This window comes from Hyperolius riggenbachi, chromosome 3 (assembly GCF_040937935.1).
Source record: "Hyperolius riggenbachi isolate aHypRig1 chromosome 3, aHypRig1.pri, whole genome shotgun sequence".
Classification (NCBI taxonomy): Eukaryota; Metazoa; Chordata; class Amphibia; order Anura; family Hyperoliidae; genus Hyperolius; species Hyperolius riggenbachi.
The window spans coordinates 225,000,908-225,016,623 of record NC_090648.1 but is presented as its reverse complement, the minus strand read 5'-3'; positions in this window follow the sequence as shown (position 1 = coordinate 225,016,623).

Sequence of the window (15,716 nt, the reverse complement as noted above, 5' to 3'; positions counted from 1 at the left end):
GTCAAGCTGGTCAAGCACTTTGTACTGCGATGCTTAAGACACAATATTAAATTCAGGGGTGTTCACCTACCGGGAACATCTAACGGTATAGCAGGTGCTTTATCTCGTTTTCAGCTGGAACGCTTCCGAGAGCTGGCCCCACACGCAAGTGCCCTACCAGTGCAGGTACCACATCATCTTTGGGACATCATATCACCTTAATGGCAAACTGGGTTAAACATTCATTAGCGGAAACCACGTGGGGGGCCTATTCATGGGTATGGAGACAATGGGGAGGGTTCCAAACTAGATTAGGACCCGGGCACGCGGGATAGAACACAGACAGGGAACGCCTGCTAACATTTTTAGGGGAAATGTTTCAAAAGGGCTGTTCGCCAGCAGTAATAGATAGGAGCATGGCGGCCTTAGCCTTCATGTTTAAGCTATATGGAGGGAGGGATGTGACAAAGGACTTCCTTATACGTCAGGCAATAAAGGGTTATCACAGGCGCCCAAAAACAGCAGATAAAAGACGCCCCATCACCCTCCCGTTACTACGGGGGATTCTGGTCAGCATTGACAAAGTATGCCTAACCGACTATGAAAGACAGTTATTCAAATTGGCTTTTTCCTTAGCGTTCCATGGGGCACTACGCCTGGGCGAATTGGTTAGTAAGCGTAAAGACGACCAGGGGGGATTGCAGGTCACAGATGTTTCACTAAAAAAGGGTACCTTATTCATCCGGATACCAAAGTCAAAGACAGACCAGAGGGGGAGAGGGATTATTTTAGCGCTGAGCGCGGTTCCAAGTTCCCCCGCATGCCCTCTCAGCCTATCTGAGCAGTTCATACAGAGACACACTGCGCGGGGCGGCCCATTGCTCCAGCATGAAGATGGGTCGTCCTTGTCTCGCTACCAATTCATTGCAGTTCTAAAACGATGTCTAACTGAGGTGGGTTGCAAGGCGGGTGACTATGGGTCCCATTCATTTAGGATCGGAGCAGCCACAGAGGGGGCGGCCAGGGGAATGAGCGAGCAGACCCTTTGCAAACTGGGTAGATGGAAGTCGGGCAGGTTCAAGCTATACATACGGCCTCACCTCGTGGAGCACTATTAAAAAATGTGGGTGTGTGTGGGGGGGGGGGGGGGGCTTACAAAGGAGGAATTACCATTTTCCTGTTATGTTATTCAGTTGTTGCCGTTGCAGGTACATCCAAACCCAGATGCAGAGTATGGATATTGGGGCACTCCTACGTGGTGTGGGCAGAGCGAAGGGCAGCACAACGCAACGGGGGGAGGAACTTGAGTTTGGGTACCGAGGACGTGGAGGCGCACTGGTTTGGGTATCCTGGCCTCACCATAGAACGAATGAAACTAAAATTCTTCAGGTTGACGCGTCTATGGGGCCCCCCAGACGTAGTGATACTGCATATAGGGGGGAATGATTTAGGCTGGCTCTCCACGTACCGTTTGATAACAGATATAAAATACTTTATGGTGCGGGTGCGGGAGCTCTTCCCCAGGGTGCTAGTGGTCTGGTCTGAGATGATACCTAGAATGCGTTGGCACCCCCCAGTCCCTTACGCAAAAATTAACAGAGCCCGCTGGAAGGTGAACAAAGCCATTGCTAAGTTCGTGTGCAAGAGAGGTGGGGTGTCCGTCCGACACAAATTACTGGAAAAGGACTCTTCTTTCTTCAGGCACGATGGTGTCCATCTGAATGACATTGGTAATGACGTATTCCTTTTCGGGCTGAGGGAGGCTACGGAAGCTGCCCTCAGCGTATGGCGGGTCATTCGGGGTTGAGGCTTCAACTCCCAGAATGCTGTGGCGGGTCCTTTGCAAGGCCTACTTGGAGGCATAAGTACAACAAGGGCTGAATGAAGTTACCCGCAGAGCTGAGATGTACCATGGCTTGCGGCTACTTGGTGATGCCGGCCTTGTCAGGGGACTCTTCAACGATATGAGTAATGTTGCCGAGATAAGAAGAAAAGGAAGCTGGTTATGTAAAAGAAATTGTTGTTGTTTTAGAAAAATAGTTATTGTATACTAACACTTTTTTAGTATGGAATGTAATCAGAGTATAATGTTTAATAAAAGCTGTGGCCTTGGTATTCCAGGCAATTGTCGCAGGCTCATGTATTCAGGGGAAAGGGGTTACCTATGGGACCTATCCGGGTCAAGAGAGCTCCAGAGCTGGGCAGGGATAAGCGACAGGAGCACATGACCTGGACGGGCGAAAGGTGACCCCAGGCATTTTTGATAGGTTAACTGGGGTCAAGGTGACAAACAAAGGCGGGCAGAAATCTGCTAGCCTTTGTTAATTACAATTGGGAGAACAAAGGGACTTCCTTTCACCTCAGGAGAACAACACCCACCCGCCCTCCCCTTTGGAGTGAGCTGGGATCCTGGGAAAAAATCAGCAGAGAGGTTAATTTAGTCACAGCAGCAGGCGGGTCCTTTGCAAGGCCTACTTGGAGGCATAAGTACAACAAGGACTGAAGGAAGTTACCCGCAGAGCTGAGATGTACCATGGCTTGCGGCTACTTGGTGATGCTGGCCTTGTCAGGGGACTCTTCAACGATATGAGTAATGTTGCCGAGATAAGAAGAAAAGGAAGCTGGTTATGTAAAAGAAATTGTTGTAGTTTTAGAAAAATAGTTATTGTATACTAACACTCTTTTAGTATGGAATGTAATCAGAGGATAATGTTTAATAAAAGCTGTGGCCTTGGTATTCCAGACAATTGTCGCAGCCTCATGTATTCAGGGGAAAGGGGTTACCTATGGGACCTATCCGGGTCATGCGAATGTGATGTGATTTTGCCTGATTGCAAAAGTCCTTCATGCTGCATATTTTCTGCATTCTCTCCTTGTGTTCCTAGCATCCAGTGAAAATCTTTGCAAAATCACATTGTAAAATCATGTGTTTTACACTGCCATTTGCAGTGTAAAAGAGCCCTTAGTCTAGTGGCAAAGTGCTGCAGGGGAAGGAACCACGAGGTTATAGACCTATTGCAGCTGTCCTGTTGATTAGACAGCATGTTTAGAAGGTGAGAGGCTGGTATAGGTGGATGACGGAAAAGTGGAGGGCAGTGCACGCCTAAAAGCCCCTTAGCACGCCTAAAGTCCTTTAAGACGCACAAAGTTTTGCGCTGCGTGTTGCGCGCGAAACGTCACACCGGGTGTGCCTAAAACGTTGCACTGGGTGTGCCCGAAACATTGCACCGGGTGCGCCCGAAACGTTGCACTGTGTGACATTTCGGGCGCAGCCGGTGTGACAGTTTCATTGCACCGGGTGTGACGTTTCACGTGCACGTTGCGCGCCATTAATAAAAGCTTTAGGCGTGCTAACTGCTTAGCACCTTAGTTAGCACGCCCATAGATTTTTTGTGAATTGAGCCCCATGTATTTTGTGCAGGCACATCCCACAAAGTTTGGCTTGTTGTCTGTGGCAGCAGAGACAGGGGTGAGGGTTATTGAAAAATCAGTATATGGTAAAGCAAGGTTTCAGATTTTGGCACTTATTATGTTTCTTGATAACTAAGTAACATTTATTTATAGAGTGTCGTGGACCAGATCATTTACCTTTAATCTGTCTTCTACTATTTGGTTATGAGGGTCTTGATTTACTGTGCCAGAGCATCACACGCAGTGCTGCTTTGGTTTAGCTCCCCCTGCTCCCACTAACCCTGGGTGGGGTGGGATACTATTGTATATAGCAGGAATAGAGTTTTTTTTAGTGTACAGAAACCAGTAATCAAAGATAACTTTTTCTTTTTATATGCAAAAAAGTGCAAAACATGTACTAGACATAATAATTCACCTCTGGTCCCTGGTTGTTCTGCTAACATGTGGCTCCTGTTTATGGCATTCTAGGGGTTGCATTTCCTGGCTTTGTAGTTGACCAGATGTCCTGTACTATTTGTTATCAGCTTTTGCAGTTCAGATGTACACTATGTGCCATATGTAATTCACTTTTTCACCTGAGTTTTCTCCTAGGAGAAAAAATTTAATATTTGATATACAATTACTTTTTAGCATTTTGCAATGGAAAAAAGTATCAATAAGTAGGTATAACGTACTATCACAATTATTTTGAGTATTTATTTGCTTGCTGGTAGTTCAAATGGCATTTTATTGACAAGTATTAAAATATCACCTAGGAGAAAACACAGGTGAAAAAGTAAATTGCATATGGCCCTATGTCTGTAAAGGCCTGAAGAAGGATTTCTACAATCCGAAACAAGTTGACATTGTCGCCTCTAAACCGCTTTCTGTATATGTTACGGCCAGTACCCGAAGTCTGGCCACTTCGGGTTCTGGACGGTCAAAACTAGAAGTCCGGCCAATGTGCAAAACATACTTTTATTGCGGACTTTGGCCGGACGGAACGCGTTGTGGCTAAATGTAGCTGGCCAAGTCCCGAAGTCCCGTTCACCTATCCTCTCCCAGCTGCCACTCTCCCCGCTGCCACAAGTCCTGCTTTCCCCGCTGAACTCTCCCCGCATGTCGCCCTGTCCGCGCTGAGCTCTCCCCGCAAGTCACACTGTCCCCTCTCTGCCAGCAGCCAGGTCCCGTGATCACAAGAGAAACGTGTAAGGAGGATCCGAAACTGCCTTTCATTCTGCCACTCTTGTGCAAGGACCCTGGGCTGCATAAAACCTGCCGGCTGCTTCTCATCCGGGGCTTCATGAGAGAGGTGACACACAGGATCCATGTTGCCGGCTGCTTTCTCCTCCAAGGCTGCAGGTGAAAGAGATGACACAGGACCCAGGGGCGGGGGGCGTGGCTTGCGCATGGCGGAGTGAGGAGGCATCTCAGCGAGGCTCCCGTTTCCCTACAGATTTAAAGCTAGTTAAAGCGTGATTACCAACTGTTTTCACCCACATGGGCTCTTCTAAGAAGAAGAAGAATAAGAAGACCCCTCCTAAAAGAAGTTCCGCGCACATCCTTCGCTTTCTCAGACCCCTAGAGCGGAGACTGGCAGAAGTGGAAGAAAGCAACATGGCGTCACCGCGTGATCAACAAGAAGCTCCGCCAGCTTCAAAGAGACGCATCAACTCACCCGGGCACTCCCCAAGATCTACCCAAGGAGAATCTCATCCTCCCAACCCCCAGGACAAGAGCTTCACGGGACACCAATCCCCTACTCCGGACCACGGAGGAATAGAGGTGGAGGTATTTACTGCTGCGTCACCACACAGACACCAGAAGCAGGCCTTCCTGGGCCCAGTCTCTCCTGCTCACTCATCGAGCTCAGCCCCGGACACCTGCCATCAGACAGCAGTTTTGGCTTCCCCAATTACCTCGGAAGGAGCAGATTCATACCTGGAGGTAGATCTCCATGACTATGTGAGATCCCTCCCGACGAAGCAAGACTTTGAGCGGCACATTATCCGCATGGAGGCAGCTTACAAGAGGGAAATGACAGACTTCAGACAAGAGGTAAGCCACATAGTCTCAAGGGTAGAAGCGGTGGAAAAGCGCCAGGACACATTTGAGGAAAGACTAGATAAACAACAAGAATCTATTGATGATAACTCACATCACATTTCGTCCATCTACCTTAAGATGGACGACATGGAAAATAGACATAGGCGCAACAACATTAGAGTACGGGGCATCCCCGAAGCTACAAAGCCTCCAGACATTATGGCAACGTTAGAAGGCCTATTCAGACAGATCCTAGGAGCGCCGCCCGATTACAAAATTGAAATCGATAGGGCTCATAGAGCTCTGGGCCCACCTAAGGCAGACCCCTCTAAACCTAGAGACATCATTTGCAGGGTACATTTCTATAAGGAGAAAGAAGCCTTTATGAAAGCAGCCCGATCCAAAGGGGACATTGATTTCGATGGCGCTAAAATTCAATTACTAGCTGACTTATCCAGCCTTACCCTCCAGCTCAGGAAAGCAATTAGGCCTCTATTAGAGGCGCTGCGCAATAAAGACATTCTCTATAGATGGGGATATCCATTTTCTCTAAATGTCCAGCATGAAGGCAAATCCTTCACATTTAGTTCTCCAGAAGATCTCCCTAAAATCCGATCTCTGTTTGATCTGACACTTATTAAAATCACTGAGTGGCCTTTATATCAACCTTCTGCCTCTCGGCCTTCAAGAGTCCACTGGGAACCGGTAACAAGAAGAAACGACAATAGAAGGTCACGACAAGAAGCTGATTAGGTTACTAGGCGATATCTTATGAAAAGCCTTGCTTAGAGTTATACCTGTTCTTCTCTCTTTCCACAAACTTGATCCACTTCAAGTGATTCCAGAAGACCCCTCATGCCTAGGAACACCCATAATCGTGTATTCTTGAACGGAAGATTGCACATCACGCGTTCTATCTCTCAGCGCAAGATTGGACTCCATTTCTACCTGTGAAGCGCAAGATTGCACATCAGATAAGCAACCCTTGTTCACTATTGATATTATGCTAACTGCAAATGCTTATTGATTTTCCCAATGCAGGTTCCTACTTCCTCTCTAGCCCTCAGAGGGCGCACCATCACCTCCCTTTTGCTGTCAGAGGAGAGGCGTCACTCTCTACTGCTTTAAGGGACCTGCTTAATAATTATTATACATGCCATACACATGTCTTTTCCACTATACAAATATGACAATGGTCTAGCTCAAATTTTTACAGGCTTTGTTAAGCATATCAGAATATCAGTCATGCCTCTGCCTGACTTAATTTAGTATTGCCGAGGGATACTGGGGAGGGCTAGAATCCTAGGCTATACAAAGGGGGGAGATAAATATGTAAGTTTTGTCATATTTCTACTCGAGTTTACGTTCCTTGTTTATGTTCATGTTATAGGTTGAATAAGCCCACATAAGGGAAAGTGTTCTAACACTAATTATACAGAAGGACAGGCTTGTTGCAACCAGGTATCCTTCCTTTACCTGAGCCCTATACTTATACTAATACTGGTAAAAGCTCCACAGATATATACATGTAGGGATGGACCACATCCCATGCGTCTCCACCCCTCGTTGATCAGAGCCACATTGAGAAGCGAAATGTATTTCGCTCCCTTGGTGGCAGAACAGACTACTGATCACCGACAAGGAGATAGGTGGATAGGTACGTTGATACCAAGTTCTTTACTGTTTTTATGGTTTATGTTATTATTATTTGTGTTTTCTTCTTTATCATTACTTCTCTTAAGCCCTTTGCTTCCAGCACGAATGACAGTCATGCACAGTAAAATCGCTAACTTAAAACATGCACATGTTATCCTGATATACATCATGGCTGATGGCTGACCTTACAATAACATCCTATAATGCCAACGGATTAAATGTCCCCCAGAAAAGATCACAGATTCTTTATCACTTCCATAAACAGAGGACCTCTGTCTTAGCATTGCAAGAGACTCATTTTCGTGCAGACTCTATACCTACTATGAAATCTAGATGGTTTAATAGATGGTTCCATAGTTCCAACCCAGATGGCAAATCCAAGGGGGTATCTATTGGCCTACATAAAAGCCTTAATGCTACATTGGTAGATGAACTTAAAGATACACATGGGAGATTCCTGTTTGTCAATCTACAAATAGGACTAAAGGTATATACGATTGGAAACATATACCTACCTAATCAAAACCAGACTCAGACACTATCATCCTATCTCAATAAATTACTCAACTTTGCTAAAGGCCACATTATCCTACGTGGGGACTTTAACTTTTGTATTATACCGTCCAAAGATTCCTCCTCTGGCAAAACCTCGGTCTCCATGGCCTCTCTCTCACGCATTCGCCTTAAACTCCAGTCAGCATCCTTAGTAGATTCTTGGAGGCAGGGCCGGGCCGAGGCATAGGCTGGAGAGGCTCAAGCCTCAGGGCGCAGTGTAGGAGGGGGCGCACAAATCATTACGCTGTCATTCCTAATTGTGTATGAAGCAGAAAGAAATAAGAAAAGGGGATACATAGCAGTGACTGCAAGCCAGATAACTAGATATTAAGGTGTTGGGGAGGTTGTGGGCCCTGTGGCCCTCTTAGTCTAACAGCAATCAGTGAGTGACAGCTGGGGTGGGAGGGGTGGAGGGGCGCACTTTGGTGTCTCAGCCTTGGGTGCTGGAGGACCTTGTCCCTGCTCTGCTTGGAGGGTAATGGAATCCAATTATACATTTTACTCTCACCTTCATAAATCCCATAGCCGCATAGACTACATTTTCCTATCTCAACCTTTACTAGATAGAGGACTTAAAACAACCATAGGTAATAGAATTTGGTCTGATCACGCCCCAGTTACTTGCTCCCTCTCATTAGACAAATTCCCCTATACAAACACATCCTGGAGATTAAACGATAATTTACTCAAAGATCCCTCTAGCTTCCAAGACTTAAAGCAAACCATAGACAATTTTATAATAAACCATGAACAGGACGAAACGGCACCCCCTATTAAATGGGAGATTCTCAAATGTGTACTTCGAGGGGTCCTAATATCTCATGGGACTAGATTAAAGAGAGAGAGAGGGACACAAATATCTCAACTGATAACTAAAATCTCTGAATTAGAAAACACCCTCAAACAAAAAACCCTCCCAGAAGTAGAACTGGAACTCTCGAATACACGACACAGACTACTATCTATACTAGACGAGAAATCCCTTTCTGATAGAACAAGACTTAGAGGAATTATCTATGAAAAAGGAGGAAAATGTGGCAGACTACTAGCTAGATATCTGAATCCGAGAATCCCTGCAGCATCTATCTCTTCAATTACTAAGCACGATGGATCTAAACTATTTAGAACGTCAGAAATAGCTGATGCCTTTAAGTCTTACTACCAGTCTCTATATACTGTAATATAAAAGGGAAATATGACGATATGCAGATCCCCACCCTAAGAAACAAAATTAAAGAATACTTAGAGACAAATAAAATCCCTCAGATATCCCAAACCACAATGGAGGAGCTAGACCAAGAATTTTCTTCTCACGAGCTTTTAACTAGCATTAAAGCCACCAAAACAGGAAAAAGCCCAGGCCCCGATGGTTTCACAGGGTCGTTTTATAAAAAATTAGGCTCTTACCTGATTCCTGTGATGCTACCAGCTTTTAACTCAATTTCCTCTGACTCATTCTTTACCCCCCAGGCACTTACCGCACACATCAAAATAATCCCAAAACCTGATAAAGACAATACACTCTGTGCTAACTACCGACCGATCTCTCTCATCAATCTGGACTTAAAGTTATATTCTAAGATGCTGGCTGAGAGACTAAAACCAATCTTGCCTGACATTATACATAATGACCAGACCGGGTTCGTGATCAAGAGAGAGGCCAGAGACAACACCTTAAAAACAGTGTCAATTATTCATAAAGCAAAGAAAATGAATTTGCCTTTGTGTGTGGTGTCGGTGGACGCGGAGAAGGCATTCGACAGGTTTCACTGGCTATTTTTGGAGGGCGCTCTTGCCCAGCTAGGCCTTGGACCTAAATTCATCTCCATAGTAATGGCCCTCTACAATAAACCTTCCGCTCGGGTTAAGGTTAATGGGGCCCTGTCGGATGCCTTCCCCGTCCGCAATGGAACCAGGCAGGGATGCCCCCTATCCCCATTATTATATGTCATCTGCATGGAACATCTGGCAGTAGCACTTCGTAATAACCACTCTATCCAAGGGTTCCAGTGGAGGGGCACCCATTCCAAATTAGCTCTCTTTGCAGACGATCTTCTGCTTTACATCTCTAATCCACGTATTGCATTCCCTAATATGATGTGGGAAATGGCAGAATATGGACATATGAGTAACTTTAAAATTAACCTATCTAAGACAGAGGTTCTCAATATCTCTATCCCAATGGATGTGGTACAGGAACTTTCCACTTCATTTCCATTTCGTTGGCAGAGGGACAAAATAAAATACTTAGGGGTTTACATATCCAACGACCTATCAAATCTCTTTAGCCTAAACTTTCCACCCCTGATCTCAAAAATTCTCAATGATTTAGTTAGGTGGAGCAACCTGTTCCTCTCTTGGTCAAGCAGAATATGTGTGGTTAAGATGGACATTATGCCCAAATTATTATATGTGATGCAGGCCTTGCCCATTTGCCTTTCCAATCCCTTTCTTAAAAAGATACATACCTCCTTCCTGCAATTCATCTAAAATAAAAAAACCACACAGAATTAACCATAAGCTATTAAACAGGACCCAGGGGCTACAGGTGACACATTCACAAAACTTCTCATAAATGAATTATCGCCTAATTGATAAAAAATACTCTTTCAGCACATTTACAAGCAAAAAAAATCACTCAAAGTAAGTTGTTCCTGATTAACTTCATGTCAATATTACTTTAAAATGTACCATAGATAAGGTGAAAACAGAGAAAAGCAAGTGAAAAAGCTTTGTGAATGTTCTGAAATTTCTGCATTTTGGACTTTGGCCAACTGACTTTGGCCATTTCGCAAACTGGCCGACCAATGTCAGAAATTCCCAGCATTTTGGACTTTGTCCGACGTCAAATCGGCCAGTTCTAGAAATGTCCCACTTTGGCCGATTTCTGGTTTTGGCCATAACATACATTCAATGATTATTCAATCTTTTCGGAGAATTTTTATGCCCATTACATGTTTTGCAATTTTTGCATATAAAAAGAAAACGTTAACTTTGGTTGCTAGTTTCTGGACAATAAACTCTTTTTCTACTATATATCCTTGTATTTATTAGTGTTCTCAATTTTTGGTGCAGTGGTATACCATTAAGGATATACACTCAATGTTCCCTTCCAATTATCGCAGTTAGGAGGATACAGTGTTGGGATGGTGATGTGCAGAGACCCACTGAGTACTAGGGTCTAACCCTTTTCCTAAACACTGGGTCAAGCTGGATTTACAAAGTAGAGGGTATGCCATCCCATCATTTCAAGGTACCAATTCCCCAACTGTTAAGAGGCCTGTGAGTTTGTATTGGTTAAAGAGTGACCCCATGCTTGCTAGCTTCACCTTCCTTGTCACCCATTCTGCATAGTGAAGTAAAAAGTTAATAAAGTTTTGAGAGGGAGTTACATTTTTTTCTATAAAAATAAAAAATAAAGAAAATACATTACTATAGTATTTATTAGTGTTTGACTGATATTTTATAAAAAATGTTATCAGAAAATAAAAAAGCATTGACGGCTGTTAGGCGGTGTGCATTTTGGTACTTGCCTGGAGCATAAGGCTGTGAATACTGTAAGAATGGTGTATGCTGGGTTGCCTTAACATACCTATTACACGTAAGATATAGACAATTAAATATTTTTTTCATAACTGTTAAATCTCTTGTGAAAAATGTAATGGAACATACGGTATGTGCATTTGGACATATGGAACATATATAATGGAAATAGTATTAGGCTACACTAATCAAAATGATTTAGAATAAAGGGCATACAACATCTACCCAAATAGTATCGTTATGCACACAAATGGTACCCATGATGTAAAATCTTTATTAAATTTGTATTAAATTGTAATGTGAATTAAATCCAGAACATCAGTCTCCAAACAAGAATGTGATCCACTTAGCTACAACACTTCTTGTTTTTATAATAAACATGTTATTGTGAATATACTTTATAACATACTTTGGATTATGTTGAAAGACCAGATATTTTCAACTGCAGGAATAATCTTCAATTCTAGCAGCACTGTCCTAGACTCATTTCCTGTGTAAGTTACACGTCATTTTCTAGTAAAGCGTTTTCATTAATTACATTATGTGCAATTTCCTCTTTCAGAATATTTCCTCTTTCAAACTTATCCATATAGCAGTGTTATTAAACAAATCACTTACACGACTAACCAATAGGAATAAAAGTGACATGAAATGTTCTCTTTCGCTTGAAATCCTTAGCATTTCCAGTTCCAGGTAAATTGTCTTATGTTAAGGGGATACTTAAGCCATGAATAAAAAATCAGATGTACTTACCTGGGGCTTCTACCAGCTTCCTGCAGCCGTCCCGTGCCCTCGCAGTCACTCGTGGATCCTCTGGTCCTTCACTGACAGCTAGTTTCGTTTTTGCTGAGAGGCCTGGCCACATGCAGCCTTCTTTGCATACTTGTCCGCAATAGCAGGACGCTATTGCGGGTAGGAACGCGAAGAAGACTACGCGTGGCCAAGCCTGTCAGCTAAAACTAAACTAGCCAGCGGCGGGGGACCGGAGGATCCATGAGTGACTTCGACGGCACGGGACGGCTGCAGGGGGCTGGTAGAAGCCCCAGGTAAGTACATCTGATTTTTTATTCATGGCTTAAGTATCCCTTTAAGTTGTATGCTGTTCTAACCCTCCTGCTCCTCCACTGGTAACTGTTCTTCTTGCCATCTATGTCACACTCTTTTTCTTGCAGTTACAATTGGAGGGGGTGATTTATACACCATGAGACTGCACATTGTGATCACTTGACTGAGTGTAGCAGCCCAGCAGTAGGCGAGCAGCAGTGGAAGCTAAGGGTGTGAGCCACTGTATTTTTGTTATAGTTAATAGGAAAATATTACACATGCATCCATGATTCCCTTAACATCGCAGACGAGAGCCAGCCAGTGCCATGGTTTCTGATCTCACAACACTGTTCACATGAGTGGGCCAATATGAATGTCCTGTTGTTAAATTCATATGTACAGCAGACATCTGAATTGTGGTGGCATGTAATGCGTATAAACAAAAAAAAACCCACACATACCTGGGGCTTCCTCCAGCCTGATCGCTCCCACCGATCCTCTTCTGACTCCCCATTTGCCTGCAATTGGCCCCGGAAAGTACTCTGGTCCGGGGGCCAACTGTGCATGCATGACCTGACCGTGCGTTCACGTTTCCGGGAGTGTTCTGCACCTGTGCAGTACTACTGTGCAGGCACAGACTATTCCTGGCAACGGGAGCGAGATGGGGACTGCGTCTGGCCTGACTGCACCTGCCCCGACTGGTCCTGACTTGAGAACTTTCCAGGGCCAGTTGTGGGAAACAGCGAGTCAGAAGAGGACGGCGTGGGAGCGATCAGGCCAGAGAGGGCTGGAGGAAACCCCAGGTTTGTGTTTTTTTGTTGTGGCCCCATCTCAGGTACACTTAAAGGTAGACGAAAACAATAAAACAAGACAGAAAAAATAAGGTTTACAGAATATTCAAAGTAAAAGAAAGAAGTATGCACTATGCAGTATATTGTAAATAAAAAGATAACCATGGCATATTCAAAGTAAAAGGCAGACAAAGTTATCCAAAATGTCAGCCAATAATTTATTAGGGATGTATCTCTGCATAAATACAATTAAAAACAAATCGGCAGAGCGGTGGACAATGCAAGCCAGAAAGTGGCAATCACAATCAGTCCACATAAGAATAATAATGTAATTGGGTAAGATGGATAAGAAATATCAGTATGACAGACCTCAGATAGCAGACCCTACTATTCACATGTCAATTGGGCTGCAGCACTGTCTGCATATGAGGAAATGAGCATAATACCATACCATTTTTATTATGGTATGTATGGATGAAAAACAGAAAATATTTTTTATGTATCTTTTTTTAAAGAATTTTTTATAATATAACATGTATTTCAAACAAACATATTTTTTTACTTAACACTAGATTATAACTAGGTATAGGATCAAAATATTATTATTTAAAGGGGACTTCAACATTCCACTACAAGTCCTCCCCAGGGCCTAGTTAGTTACTCCCACCTTTTCCTTGGCACCAAGGAGAGAATAGGCCCTTGTCCTTAACACTGGTCAATTGTGCTTTTTTAGAATACCTTCTAATGTTATGGACCACGGCATTGCTCAGAAGGTGGAATACCGGTTCTAGGGATTAATAAGCCTTGGGAGGCAGAGCTCAATGATTTTTATGATTTTAATAAAACGTAAACATTTTTAAAATATTAAAAACAAAAACTGTAAAGTGTACCCATTGTGAAATTCTTTTTTGATATACACTTATCTCAGTGTTCTAGAGAATCTTCAGCCCCCTACAGGCTACTTCATTAGTACTGGCTCCCATCTGTCTTTCCACTGTATGCCTTATTCCTGCCTGTGGCCAATAGGAGCAGGTCTCACGCACATTACACATGGTACACCCCTCTGTATCCTGCTCCTGAATGGCTGTGCACAACATTCATGGACTAGAGCATCCTGGGGATGCACAGTTCGTACAAATAGGAACTGTGCAAGCCCAGCCCAGGATACTCCCAGCTGTGCTTCAGCGAGTAAAGAGGGTGCACGACTGGAGTTCCAAACCCCAAAAATTCAACTGCTGAACAGAGAGATTGCTGGATGAAAGAAGTAGCCTGACAGGGTCTGAAGAGTCTCTGGAAGAGATTTGCATACTGTGGTGTGAATCGCGAACCCATTGCCACGCCCATCTGCTGTAAATAGAGGTCCTGTCCAAAAGAGAAATAATTATGAGTGCCCTGAAGGGTGACTTCAAAACGTCAAATGATCGATTAATAGCAGAAACAAAATTTATAAATTTCTATGCAGAACGGTTTGAATAAGGACAACAACTTTTTGTATTGGTATGGGGCTGATGATATTTGAACTTTCTCAGCCATTCTAGCTGAACTTGTGAACTATGAATTTACGATACCTCTGGGTCAATCCTAATCCCAGGTCTGTGAGCATCGAGTAAACAAGGATCCTTATCTTACCTAACAACCTCTAACCCCATTGAGATGGTCTGTTTGAATTAAGGCATCTTAATGACATGTATTTATGCTTGAAATAAGATCTGTTTTCCCTATTGATGTTGCATGTATAAAGCTGTCTGTACCATCAGCTTGCAAACTAACAGGATACAAGCCAGACCAAGGCTGCTAGGCCGAAAGCTTGCTTATTTTTATTCATTTTTAGTTAGCCAATAAATGGTATCATCCTGATTTAAAACTTCTTATCTATAGGAAATTTTTTCATTTTACTTTTTGGCCACTAGATGGCACTATCCTGTGTTACCAGGAAGTGTTTGGTCACTGTTTTACTTCACTTTTTACTTTCATTTTTATGAATAAACATTGGCTTCTGCTTGAAGTGATGATCATTAACACACAAGCCCTTTGATTGGCTCATGGAACACATGTTCCTGTTCATTAATCACCATGAATAAGTCCCCCATGAATGAGCAGCAGGAGCGTGCATGCAGGAGGCGCATGTACATCCTGTTTTAGCTAGTGTGGCGAAAACTGGATGCGTATATATGCCCAGTTTATTTATGTTAACTGATTAAACATGATGGCATGGGTATGCAACTCTCACAGGGCCTAAAGTACACACTCAAAAACCAGGGTTTGTGGAAAATGATGTAATAATAAAGTAAGCCTGCTTCAATAGCTTACAATGAGGCATTTTGTGCCCAACACCATATTAAGTGAGTCTGCACTGATGCACGGGAAGATCATATCACCTGTATACATTTGGAAACCTTAACAGACAATGAAGAAATCTGATTATTGCATGAGTTACTCTAATTTTAGCAACTACTTATGCCTCAGTGAGTGCATAGAAGATGCAAAAAATGCATTAAGTGTGTGGTGAATTTTATAATAAGGTTAATGATTTGTAATGTTTAGGATAACAAAAGAACTGTAAATAATATATTGGCAGCACGCAGCAGTCTGGCCAGTTAGACTGTGGTGAGATTAAATTGTGCAGAATTGTAAAGAAAGATCTTTAAAATTGTGCATACGGTAATTGTATTAAATCAACCATGTTGTTAGAAACCTACCCACAAGCTTTTA